This window comes from Delphinapterus leucas, chromosome 21, assembly GCF_059928025.1.
Source record: "Delphinapterus leucas isolate spDelLeu-1000000601 "Yukka" chromosome 21, BTC_Dleu_Yukka2, whole genome shotgun sequence".
Classification (NCBI taxonomy): domain Eukaryota; kingdom Metazoa; phylum Chordata; class Mammalia; order Artiodactyla; family Monodontidae; genus Delphinapterus; species Delphinapterus leucas.
In genome coordinates, this window is record NC_143149.1 from 26,351,911 (window position 1) to 26,366,130 (window position 14,220).

The window sequence follows — 14,220 nt, forward strand, 5'->3', positions numbered from 1 at the left end:
AGGGTCTTTCGCAAAGCACTCTATTGATGTAATATAACTCTGATATCAAAAGTGAACGAAAATAGAACATAAAAGAAAATTCATGAACACAGGTACAAAAATCATAAATAAACTAGTACCAAGTTAATTTCAGGAATGTATTAGCAGACTATTAATACATTATGCTCAAAAGATACATGCTGAGAACAGAGAAGTATTTTAGATTATGAGACATGTGCATTAATATAATTAGTCCATTAACAAATTAAAGGAGAAAAGTGAATAAACATCTCAATATGGATGATTAAATCATTTGATTCATTATAATATTTGTTACTGACTCAGAAAAAAAAACGTCTTAGTAAGCTAGTTATAAAGATAAACTTTTAAAACTTGGCTTTAAAAATCTACCAGAAACCTTAAGAAAACAACATAAACAATAGTGAAATATTTTATTAGTAAGTGTGAGAGGTTGAATAATATACCTCTCTCCAAAAAAGGTCCTAATTCCTGCAACCTGTGAATATGTTACGTTACATGGAAAAAGTGACCCTGCAGATGTAATTAAGCTAAGGCCCTTGAAATGGGAAGATGATCCTGGGTTATGTGGGTGACAGGAGGTTAGAGAGAGGAGAAGGTAATGTGATGATGGAAACAAGATGTTTAAGTGACATTAAGAGGAGCCTTGAACCATGGAATGCAGTCAGGCTCCAGGGACTGGTGGAGGCAACAGGCAGGTCCTCCCTTGGGGCCTCCAGAAGGAACCAGCTCTGCCGATATCTTGATTATAGTCCTGCAAGACTTATTCGGGACCTCCAGAACTGTAAAATAATGCATTAATGTTTAAGTCACAAAGTCTATGGGCAATTGTTACAATAGCACCAAGAAAACTAATACAAAAGAGAATCTTCAGTAAGTCAGAAATAAGAAAAGAATCCCAGTTATTATGCTAATATTGATACTTTTCGGAGATAATAGACCATGCAAACAAATGAAAGGAAAAGAATATATGTCTGTATGTGTATATACATACACACATAATCTGTCTATCTATATCTATCTATCTATCTATCTTTCTATCATCTATCTGAAACAAACTGTTTACCAAAAAAAAAAAAAAAAAAAAAATCAACAAGAATCAATGGGAAAGCTACCAGAACTAGTAAGAGTCCAGGAAAGTAGCCAGATAAAAAATCAATATTGAAAGATCAATAGGTTTCTTATACACTAGCAATGACCAATTTAAAATGTAATCGAAAAATGGGTTCCATTTAGAATAGCCACGGAGCTCATTAAATACTTATGATTAGGTGTGGTAAGAAACTTCTAAAACCTAATTAAAAAACTATAGAAAGTTATTGAAGGTCATAAAGCATACCCTGAAGAAAGGGGAAAGTTACCTTATGTCCCTGGTAAGAAGGATTCAGTATTTGAAATAGGTAAACTCTCTCCAAATTATTCTTCATATCAAGGGTAATCTGAAAATTTAAATCTATGAAGATTTTAAATTTAATGGAAAATTATGCACAAAATGTTAAGATAATATTTGAAAGGAAGACCAACTAGAGACTAGTCCTACAAAATATCAAAACATATTATAGAATTACAGCAATTTAGACAGCTTGGTTATTGCAGGAAGTAATAATAAAATTCACGGTACAGAATATAACGTTCAGAAATGTTTGTTTTTATGAGGATTCAACTTATCCAAAATTTGACTTATGAAGTAGGAGGTAAACAATAAAATACTTCACACTGATACTTTGACAACTGGTTATCCAGTTGGGAAATTTCATTTAGCCCTCTCCATACCTCATTAAAATATAACTTTCTGCAGATGGATTCAAGAGCTAGATGAAGAACAGATCCTAAAGCTTTTAGAAGAAAATGCAGGAAAATATTAACATTGATTTTCTAATTATAATACAAACCTAGAAGTGACAAGGAGAATAATCTGTATGGTTGACTGCACGTGAATTGTAAATTATATATTGTTAAAAGGGTAGAAAGAAAATATATGCACCATCTATGAAAAACAAAGCATTAATCACTTAAATACATTAGAAATTCTACAGATCAACAAGTAAAGACAAACAGATCAATAGAAAAATGAGCAAAGGACTTGAAGGAGGAATTTACACACACATACTTGTACACACAATTATAAATGTCCCCATCACTAGTGTTTCCATTAGATCAGCAGAAAACTAAACGAATGAAAATCAAGAGGCAGCAAGGTGTTATAACAAAAGCTTACTATGTAACATATCTCTCTACAACATCAATTTTAAACAACAAATGTTTATTACTTCATAGTTTCTGTGGTGAGGGATCTGGGAGGTGCTTGACCAATTGTTTCTGGCTCAGGGTCTCTCAGCAGGTTGTAAATTCTTGGCTGGGGCTGCATTCATCTCAAGACTCAGCAAGTCTCAGGTGAACTGAAGGATCCAGTTCTAAGCTCTCACACAGTTAAGGTTCTTCAGTTCATTGTGAATTATTTGACTGAGGGTCTCAGTTCCTTGCCAGGGCACATGGGTCTTTCCAAAGGGCAATATGACATCTTGATTCCCACACAGCACAAAAGGGAGAGAAAGAGAGAGAAAGTGAGAGTGATGGAAGCCACAGTCTATTATAACAGCCCACCACTGAAATATTCTATTTGTTAAAAGTGAGTCAATAGGTTCGGCCGCTACTCAAGGGGAGAGAGTTACAGAAGTGTGTGAATATCAGGATGTAGGGATCATAGAGAGCCATCTTAGAGACTCTCATAATCTTAGTTGGAAAATAGACTACTGGAATTAATTTCAGAGGACAGCTTGGTGTTATCTACTGACGCTTAAAAGGCACAAACCCTGTACCAGTGGGTCCGTGGAGTCTGGTGCAATAGTTAGCAAGAATGAGATAAAGCTCTGTACTGACAAGGAAAGTCGTTACGCCATATTGTTAAGTGACAAAAAAAAACGAGTAACAGAACAATGCCTTGACTACAGTAGAGTCTCATTATGTAAATAATAAAGGCAAAAGAAATTTAAAAATAAAAATGTTTTGAATACGTATATTTAGAAATGCAATGTTTTGCTTTATAAACTCATGAATTGTTTGAAATTCTTTTGTATAATTTAAAAGATAATACAGGAGTAGATAATTTCTAAACCAAAGATATCACTGATAGCTCTTCTAATTTAGTTGGATTCCCAAAAAACTTGGAGTGCCTTAGATTTGGGTAAACATTACTCATGACATAGATGTTTTTCTTTTATTGACTAGATATCAGTTACAAGTCGTTGAATCGGAGGTGATGTCTTACATCTACGGTAAGCTTAAATTCAAATACTGGAGAAAATATGTTCCAGATAGTTGTAGATAACATCAGGTCAAGTCATACTTTTATGACAATCTGTAGGATGACAACCTGATGGAACATTAAACATGGAAGGAAACCTCCGAGGATTTTTCTTCTGATCGAAACACAACAAAAACAAAACAAAATATAACTACAAAAGTTAAAAAAAAAATCTATTGTTACAATAAAAAAAAAAAAAAAGAGGGCTTCCCTGGTGGCACAGTGGTTGAGAGTCCGCCTGCCGATGCAGGGGACACGGGTTCGTGCCCCGGTCCGGGAAGATCCCACATGCCGCGGAGCGGCTGGGCCCGTGAGCCATGGCCGCTGAGCCTGCGCGTCCGGAGCCTGTGCTCCGCAACGGGAGAGGCCACAACAGTGAGAGGCCCGCGTACCACAAAAAAAAAAAAAAAAAAAAAAGAAAGAAACCATGAGGGTAGAATTTGGGAAGGATGACATAAATGGACCCTATCAGAATTAAATTTGGGGTAATTTGATATGATTGGCACTTGCTTCCTTTCATCCCTTCCTCTGCTTGTTCTGGACACACACATACACCCCTTATTTGCTTTTTATTTCCTGGATTTCAATCACTGCCAACAGCAGTACAATCTGATTTATATGTGCTCTAACTGCCGGCTACTTATTAATTTATTCAAGAAATATGTATGGAGTATCTTTTATGCCCAGGTACTATTCTGGGCACTGGGGATTTAGCAGTTGAACAGGATGGTTAAAGTGCCTCATCTTCTAGATGCATCCATTCTAGTGTGTGTTGTTAGGAGGGGAGTAGGAATAAGGTAATAAATAATGTGCAGAAGGGCATATTAACAACAGGATATCCAAATTATAATATTTCTATTTATGAATCACACAGAATCATATACCTGTACTTGAAATATATGTGATCGCACAGCTAGGAGTAACCTTAAAGACACGTGACATAAATTATTGCTCTCACTTCATTAGAAGGAAATTTGAGACAGAGGTGGTGATCATAAACTGTATAAAGTCAAACTGAAGTAGGTAGGGAACTTAGCAATTACTATTGAGCCAAATCAATATTTAATTTCAATTTAAAGGGTATTTTAATCCTCACTAACAGTCAAAACCTTGAGCAAACACTTTCAGTTACCCAGCTTTCCCAAACTATGTAGAAACCCTAATCATATGTATCAACATTATTTCTTTTCAGCTAATTGTTGGTAATCCTTTGATGTTTTTAAAGACTTCGCTCTTTTGGTTCCATTTTTTAATTATATATTGATTACACATAGGTTAAATCTAAATCCCATGACAACTTTGCTCTCTTTTACAGACAAAAATGTGACAGAAATGTGAACGTTCCTCAGATTAGAAATAGATTTGGGGTACAATGACTTCTAATAATAGTCTACCTTGATGTGGAAGAGTGTTTTAGGATCAGACCACTGAGTCTGAAACAAGACTCCATTGTTTACTGTTATTGCTTGCAAATTCAGAGCCTTTAGCAAAGCTGCTTCTAAACTACTCCATGTGAGACTACAGTAGTGGGCAGTAGATTTTTAAAACTCACTTCTCTTGTCAACTAATTCTGTTGTCACACGCTAAGCCACTCCAGGAACACGCACTGTGGTTGTCCTATTTCCCTGCAAAAGCTTTACTGTTAAGTCCTCTTCGCTACTCCAGCTTCTTTGTTCAAACATTTGTCAGACCAAAGAGTTTTTTTCCTGGAATTCTGTCTTTTCTCTGCTCCAAGCGTCAAGGCAAATTTAGGATTGTAGCCCATTCCCTGCAGTACTGGCCCTTTACTAACCCCTGGAAATACAATTTCTCAAGTCAATTCCTTTTGTTTAAGGCAGCTGGAAGCTTGGCCACAATAGTTAAATTTTTCTGAGAGTATCATATGTACATATTCAGAAGGGTGGGTGTTAAGAAAGGGGAGATCAATTCTGGAGATCTTGTACTGGTTAAGTGTAGACACATACATTTCCAGGAATAAAAGTTATTTTTTCTTTAACCATTTTAGAATTGGTTTATTTCTCTGGCTCTACAGTTTCTCAGCAGTTAAAACTCTTTTATTTTTTTTAACTTCCAAAGTAAAAATAGAGGATATAGGGAGAGGATCACACCACCTAAACACATCTAGGGAAAAAAAAAAGCACACACACACACACATGCATACACACACACTGGTCTGGTCAAAATCTCAGAAGATAATTTCTAGTGTCCTCTACCATTTTTATACATTGTTGTAAAGGTAAATCACAAAAAACACTAGACTAAATGTAACTGAATTAATTCTAGATGAGAATTTCTTATATATTTCTGAAAAGACAACATTTTTGCTTTCAGATGAAGCCCCAAATCTCTTTTGTTTTGTAAGAGAAATATGCCATTTGCCAAATACCACTATACACACATTCACATGGGTTTATTTACCACATTGTTCCCCTAAATATCTAAGATTGCATATAAGGGCTACATCAAATAAAAGCGTACGACAGAAAGTAGAAGATGAAAGGCGGAAACCAGCTAACCAAATATCAGTCAAGGGACACAAAGTAGACACAAGAATGAAGCTTGGACAGAAATATCCACCAGGGTCCTCTCCACTAAGGGTAGAAACAAAAACGGCACCACATTTTCTTGCAATCCTCCGTAAAGAGAACCCTTCTCTCGTACTATGGTTTATACTGGTTAAACAAAAGCAAAGCAAGAGGAGAACAATCATTAATAGTTAAAAGAAATTTTTTTTCTGAGAATCATCATAAGTGCTTTAATATTTTATATAACACAGAACTCCTTCTCAGCCTCTTTAGAGTAGATGTAAAGGTAGATCAACCAGTTACTTCTTTGAAAGGCCTGCAAAGCAGGACAAGGACATCACTTGTGCAGCTCTGTAGGGGCCCAGACATGGGGGGTCCAGGAAAGAGTGGTCTCATACTTTAATGGGCATTAGGAACAACTGAATAGCTCAGAGTGTGCAGGTACCCGGACCCCACCTATGCAAGAGATTCTTATTCAAGAAGCCTCAGATGGGCTTCCCTGGTGGCGCAGTGGTTGAGAGTCCGCCTGCCGATGCAGGGGATACGGGTTCGTGCCCCGGTCTGGGAGGATCGCACATGCCGCGGAGCAGCTGGGCCCGTGAGCCATGGCTGCTGAGCCTGCGCGTCTGGAGCCTGTGCTCCGCAACGGAAGAGGCCACAGCAGTGAGAGGCCCGCGTACCAAGTCTCAGATGGAACTCTGGAATATGCATTTGTAACAAGCATTCCGAGTCATTCCAGTGAGGGACACATTTAAGAGCACCTAAATGATAGTTTCAATTTTTTTTATACTGGGCAGATGACGCTTTCATGACAAATACACTGCTAAAGATACATGTAAGATAGGCTTCAGAAATCCCCAGCCTCTCTCTCTCACTTGAAAAACACATTTCAGAGTGCACATTAGTGAGAATGATGTTGGAGGAATAACCCTACCTCTGCTCTAATTAGTTGTTTTAAATAAATCATTTGCAAATTTCACTCTTAACTCTCATTACTAATAAATGCCTTCCAATATATTCCACAATTGACAGCAACACACCACTATGCCACCAATGTACAAATTACCTGGAGAGGAAAGTGTGAACAGGGTATCCTTCAGACAATGCTTGGCAAATATGATTTCTTTCAGCTTTTTAAAAATAGATATTGGGCGAGGTTAAGACTGAACTGTCTGGCACATACCTAGCGTGTTTGTATTACACTACAAATAAATAAATTATTTGGCCAAATAAATCTGAACAATATGTTTCAAGAGCAGCCAAGTTGGGTGTAAGATTTTTATGTTGTGAAAATCGTGGGGCTTAATAGAATGTGCTGGGAGAGAGGGCTTTCCGCTTTCACTTGCCAAGTCCAATGTTCTCCTTAGAATGTATTTTTAATCCTCATACATAAAAAGGTTTAACCAAAGTTATGACTCAACCACAAAAGAACAATATCTGGAAGTCATTCAAAGAACACTTAGGTTTGTGAAATTTTATTTGCTGATGTCCTTTATAAGACGAATTGTAGTAGCAGCGGTGCCTGGATGATGTAGCTTGTTCTAGACCCATTGGTTCTCAAAGTGTAATCTCCATATCAGAGCATTAGCATTGGAAACTTGTTTCAAATCCAAATTCTTGGGCCCCAGCCTAGATCTACTGAATCAGAATCCCTGAGGATGGCATTGAGCGGTCTGTGTTTTTTATTACCAGGCCTTCCTAATGATTCTCATGCATGTTAAACTTTGCAAACTACAGCTCTGTAGCTTACTCAGATTTTAGGGACCTGGGAACATCTACCTAAAGCAATAACTTTAGTTTTGGTAAATTGATTTGTACTTCCTCTTTCTGGTAACAGGAAGGCCTTGAGACTATATGTGTAAATATATACACATTGACTCTAATTATACTAAACATTTCTACTTCATTTATTTCAAACTGTGCTTACTTTTATGTATTTTTCTTGTTCTTTAGTTACTGGTTGCAAGATGGTAGTTCTTGGGAAGACCTCATTTGGGGGGTCAATTCAGCACTTTAAAAATTGACTTTAGGGCTTCCCTGGTGGCGCAGTGGTTGAGAGTCCGCCTGCCGATGCAGGGGACACGGGTTCGTGCCCCGGACCGGGAAGATCCCACATGTCGCGGAGTGGCTGGGCCTGTGAGCCATGGCCGCTGAGCCTGTGCGTCCAGAGCCCGTGCTCTGCAGTGGGAGAGGCCACAACAGTGAGAGGCACGCGTACCGCAAAAAAAAAAAAAAAAAAAATTGACTTTAACACTTTCGTTAATTTTAGTAATTTGAAAATGGCCCGTTCAAGTCCTTGCAGGTTGCCACACTCTGTTTTTTGCCTAATTCAGAGATTTGTGTCCCTGCCTGGCCCCTAGATGCATTTTGCTATAGTGTTTCAAGTCCAAAGGATCTTAATATAAAAGGTAGTATTTTTTCAAGGCTTATCTCCTGCTATGCTCTCTTTTACTCCCTTATTCCAGTGACTGTTCTTGAATTTTACCAAATACATCTTGTACATTTCCACTCTTTTTTGTCTTTGTTTATTATATTCACCTTTTTTTTAAAATTAATTTTTATTGGAGTATAGTTGCTTTACAATGTTGTGTTAGTTTCTACTGTACAGCAAAATGAATCAGCTATACATATATAAATCCCCTCTTTTTTGGCTATCCTTCCCATTTAGGTCACAACAGTGCATTCAGCAGAGTTCTATATTCACCTTTACTAGAATGTACTTTTCATTCCTCTTCCGCACCCTTCAGAGGCAGCTGAAATTCCACTTCTACTTTGAAGTCTTACCTTGATTTACAGATTATGCTGAGCCCAGCATAATCTGTCTTGCCTTTTCAAAATACCATCTATTATCAGGAAATGCCACTGTACAGATAATATCAATCCAATGAGAGTTTTAAGCTCCTTCAAATGCAGGAACTGTATCTTCTATTTGAATTCACATGGTTCAGTGGAGTGACTTGTACACAGTTGGTGCTGCATAATTTTCTTATTAACACAATCTATTAGATAGATTTAAAACCTCTATGCATATTAGGTACCAACTGCCTTTTTTAAAAAAATAAATTTATTTATTTATTTAGTCGTTCATTTATTTTTGGCTGCATTGGGTCTTCATTGCTGCACGCCGGCTTTCTCTAGTTGCGGTGAGCCGAGGCTACTCTTCGTTGTGGTGCGAGGGCTTCTCATTGCGGTGGCTTCTCTTGTTGCAGAGCACGAGCTCTAGGTGAGCGGGCTTCAGTAGTTGTAGCACATGGGCTCAGTAATTGTGGCTCGCGGGCTCTAGAGCACAGGCTCAGTAGTCGTGGCGCACAGGCTTAGTTGCTCTGTGGCACGTGGGCTTGAACCCGTGTCCCCTGCATTGACAGGCTGATTCTTAACCACTGTGCCACCAGGGAAGTCCCCCAGCTGCCTTTTAAAGAAAGTTTACTTAGCCATGTTTCCTGCCCCATAGAACCATTTCTGCTCTTGTTCAGAAGTGAGCTTGGCTGGAGAACTAGAGTCCATGGTCAACTGTGCCATAACAGAATATTCTGGGGATTTCTTGAGTGGGAATGAAAACAGGGGACCAGGGGAGAACAGAGCTACCTCTGAGGGGACCAGCTAGAACCCTGCACAAAACAGGAACTCACCTTACAGTGGTCCCAAAGCCAATCCAATCAAAGGAAGGATAAACTCAACATGGATTATCCAGCTCTGGCTGTATTTGGAGCACCAGCGAGCTGGCTTTTTGAAGTCTACTGTGCCTCCAAAAGATCTAGAAAATTAAGATTCAATCTTACTTATGGGATATTTTCAGTCCACTTTTTTCTTTATTTTATTCTCACGATCAACAAATATGTATTCTGTCATATATACATATATATATATATATGAAATTGCCCAGGCTATTGGGGTAAATAGTAAACAAAATTAAAAAAAAGATTCCTGTCCTTATGAAACTTATAGTCCAGTTTATCTGAGTATCCATGCAAACACCAACTCTGTAAGAGCATTTCTTTTATTTTTAATACTGAATCATCTGACCAACTGGATTGCTATGAGACCACATACCTTTTACTAGAGGGGTTTCCAGTAGTGGCCACTATTCTCATTTCCTGGTGAATAATGACATGCATTTTGGTGGGTAATGCCATGTATTTTAATCGGGATGACCAATATGCTCTCTTTCTGCCTATAATTGACCCAAGTGTACTAAAATCTGTGATCTCATAGTCAATAATTCAGTGAATTATTTAACTACTAGTAACACATGTACTGGCCATAGGGAACTTGTATGGCTCTGCACATGTGAAAATATCTTCTACTTGTTCAATACTTTCCTTTTGACAAAACGCTTTCTCTTACTTTAACACATTTAATTAGAGAAATTAGAATATGAGGTACACATTATTATTTCCATTGCAAAGTTACGATAAGCAAAAGTTTGAGTGGTTTGCTCTCCTGTGACCCCCCCAAGGCCATTCTTTTTTCTGTCACACATGCCACCTCTGACTTCCCTGAGCTGACAGTGCTTTGTCCTCAGTTCACTATTAGAGGCTACTAGGAAGAAAGGCATTGGATCCTAAGATGCAAACCTCATTTCATTCAATTAAAGAGTGTGCTCTTTAATTCCTTGGAATGATTGATTTAAAAAACATAAATCAGACTCGTTATTCTGTTTGGCAGAGAAGCTATTAAAAAAAAAAACTTAGGATATGTGCAAACTTTGTCAGGAACTCTATCATAAAGTCAATGAAAACCCCAAGACATCTTTAATTTTTTCACTGTAGAAAAGGTCATCTGACTAAAATGAGTCTTTGATGATAACTTAGCTGTTTTATGAAAGGCAGAAAAGCAGTGATTTATAGAGTTCACAAAGGATGCCCTGGGAAGTGTTAACAATTCCAAAATGCAGAAATCAGCCACCCTGAAACCTCCCACAAAGGGATTACTAAACTCATTTCACATGTTTGTAACCTAATTAGGTCTTCAGAGATAGTCTCCTGAGGCCACAGACTAACAACATGTCAACTCCCAGTACCTTTTTATTCACATTAAAAAAGGGCTTTCAGTCCTTCAGGAATAACAGTTTCATCAAAGCAAGCAAATTCCAGGGAAAACCAATCAGGTTGTAAAGAATTTACATCCTTCCTTTTATAAACGATCCTCCTGGCTCTCTCTTTTTTAATCTTCCTAAAAGTTGGATGGTTTTTCTAATCTTCTTTAAACTGTCACTTTCCTTCCTTTCTCCCATTTTGCCCAAGTACAGTCATTTTGATATATTTGCAGCAGCCAAGAACCCATTGCTGAAGACGTATGTTCTAAATATTTTCATCGAATTCATGTAGCTACCTAACGTGTAGAGACATTTTTCAGTGGTGCTGGGTACCGTCTTGGGGATTCAGAAGTACCCCTTGAGGCACAAAATTCTCTGTGTTAAACCTAAAATAGTAATGTTCATCTCAATCGTCTAGATTATAGCTGTAGAAATGTCCTACGGGTTAGATTTTTATCACCAATGACACTTTTATATCCATGCTTGCTTGAGGTTTAAGCCTTCTTAATGTGTTTTTCTTTAGCAAGCAACCAGTCTAACTCACCTGCTGTTTCTTTGAAATAGAGGGAAAATGTGGCTTGATGAAACTTAATAGCTGATCCTTGTTTAGATATAATCTTCTCAATCAAGTTATTCCAGTGGGCACACCTGGTTTATGATGTAACTGCTTCTCTGGAGCGGAAGGTAACAGATGAATAACATGGCCGAACAAGAGGACAGCTGAAGCCTTAGGCTTGGGTAAGGTAGCTTCTGATGGATATGGACTGCCATGTGGTGGAAAAGAATGATGCCACAACACGCCACTCACAAATTAGTTCAAGTTGGCCGGTTACCCATAAGGCTCTCAGAAAAAAGCAAAGTAAAATGAAACAGAGCTCAATCAAATAGATTTTAAAATGAATGGGTGAAGTAGTTGTAAACAATGACCACCAGCATCAAATACTGTGCAACTTAGATATTTGTGTGTACAATTCCTCCTGATGGCACCAAATTCATTGTCATATGAAATATATTCTAGGGAGAATCTTGCAGGACTAAGCCTTTTTAATGACTGAATAATTCTTAGGATCATCGTGATGAACTATAACTCTAAACCCTTTCTTTTTCTTGTGCCTTCATATATTAAATGCAGTTTTATGAAGCTTTTTTTAATCTTTAATATATCAATTATTTTACAGCCGCACTTAATAAAATAACTGGGGACTTTCTGCAAGGCACGGCTTGAGGCTGATAAATTGATACCTCTGTAAAACATAAATGAAGTGTCACCTGTGGTTCAGATGACATATAAAATGAGGGCCACAAAATTTTATTCTGTTAGAGTGGACCTCAGGGCTGCCTCTCTATCACTTTGGTATTTCCTTTGACTATTTATTCTCAAGATGCTTTAGGTATATGAATAGCATCTACTGGTCCAAAGCATCTTGTTTATCAAAACACCCATGTAGTTGAGTTTCACGAAATGTGTACTGTTTTCTCATCAAAACCATGGTCTTGTCATGAAAACCTTCATAAATCATACTCCAAGAACAGCCCCTTAACTGCCTACTGTTTTCTTTTCAAATACCTGTTGTTAATCTTCCTCACAGTTCTGACAGTCAAATGCCTGCAGCTTTGAATTCCACATGTTGTAAGCAGCTTAAAGCTTCAAGCCAAAGGAAGAAGAATATACATCCGAGGTAGAGACCCCAGATCCTCAAGTACCGTGTTACCATAGGCAGGCTAAGCTCAAAGAGGAGGTTCTCCTCAGGATCTAAAATGTTTTCTTCATCCGTAGGAAGACACAGTACTGATTCATCATCGATGATAATCCTAGCAGAACCTGCCATTTTTTAAGGGCCAGACATTTTTACGTACATTTATTGTGACACTTAGAATAGTTATATAAGGTGACTATTATTATCTAAGGTGTAACAGATGATGGTCCTGGTATCCAAGATGTTGTAATACCCTCCGGGTAGAGTCAGGTAGTGGGAGAACCAAGAGTCAAGCCTTGATGTTATTAAAAGCTTGTCTTACTTCCATGTTGCTAAGCTCACCTTCATTCAATTTGCCCTTTCTAACTTGGAAGGACGTGGAACACTTATTTTGCTCTCATTATTTAAAAGGAGCCAGGCTGGATTATAATACCAATCAGGACCAATCAGAAAGGTCCTCCAGAGACCGCAGTTAAGATGAGCTTATTCACAAAGTTGGCAGCTGCCAGTCTCTGTAGCCTCTGTCCCCACTCCTCCTACAAACACATTCTCAGAGGTGAACTCTGAGTTCCGGGTGTGACAGGTGGAACTTCTTCAAACCTAGGGCTTGGGGCGAGCTCCCTCTGTCCTCACTTACCCAGGATTACATACACAAAAGGAGGAGAGTCCTATCCTCCACCTGGAGCCACAGAGGACAGGTCCCTACGGGGCACCACATTTGGGGGGAGCTGTCAGGGGTGTCATCCAGCTGGGCCATGCCAGCATAAGTTACGCTCTAACTTCACCTATATTTGGGAAATAGGGTGTTTTAACACTTTCATATACTTCACTTGACTGAGAAGTCTTCCTCCCCATAAACCATCCAAGCTTTCAAAGAAGAATTGAAAAACGGGGCTATCACGGGCTTGAGCTGCCAAAGGGCTTAAATTTAGGTGTGTGGGATGTGGGATGTAAAAATTATAAAGAACTTTGTAAATTTATAACTTCCTCATTTTATGAGAGAACTCAATCCCAGAAAAAGTGACAAAATTAGGTTAAAGCCCTTAGTGGGGACAAAGTCCTCAGCTGGACTTCAAGGCCCTTTCAAGTCTTGGCTGACTTTCCTTCTACCCTCCTGTCTCAGTGCTTTAAGCTCACTGTATTTCCTGAACACACCTCACATGTTCATGGATGCCAATAACACTCTTCCCCCAGGTAGCTGCTGGTGCCGTCACTTCATCCAGTTCTTAAATCAAATACTCTTCCTTTGAGTTGCCATCTTGGACACCAGCCTCTTAAAAATAGCATCCTCGCCCTTCTCTGTCCCTGTGATTTTGTGATTTAAAGAAATATATATTTATTCTTCATCTGTGGTTCCTGGCTCACAGCTCCCTAAACTCTTAGCATGTCCTGAGCTACTAGAGAAATGGGAGCATCTTTTGCTATAATATGTGTTCTCTTGTCCTCAGTTTCTGAAATCATTTCAGAGCCATGAAGGTGAAATGGGTGTCTTGTTTTTCATAACAAGTCCCTTTCCACCACAACTGGGTTTTTGTTAATGTGGTAACTTTCAGAAATCTCCTAAAAATGGGGGGGCTGGCCACCAGGGGACCCAACCATGAGTAAAGGGTTGGAACTTTCAGCCCAACTCCCTGATTTCAT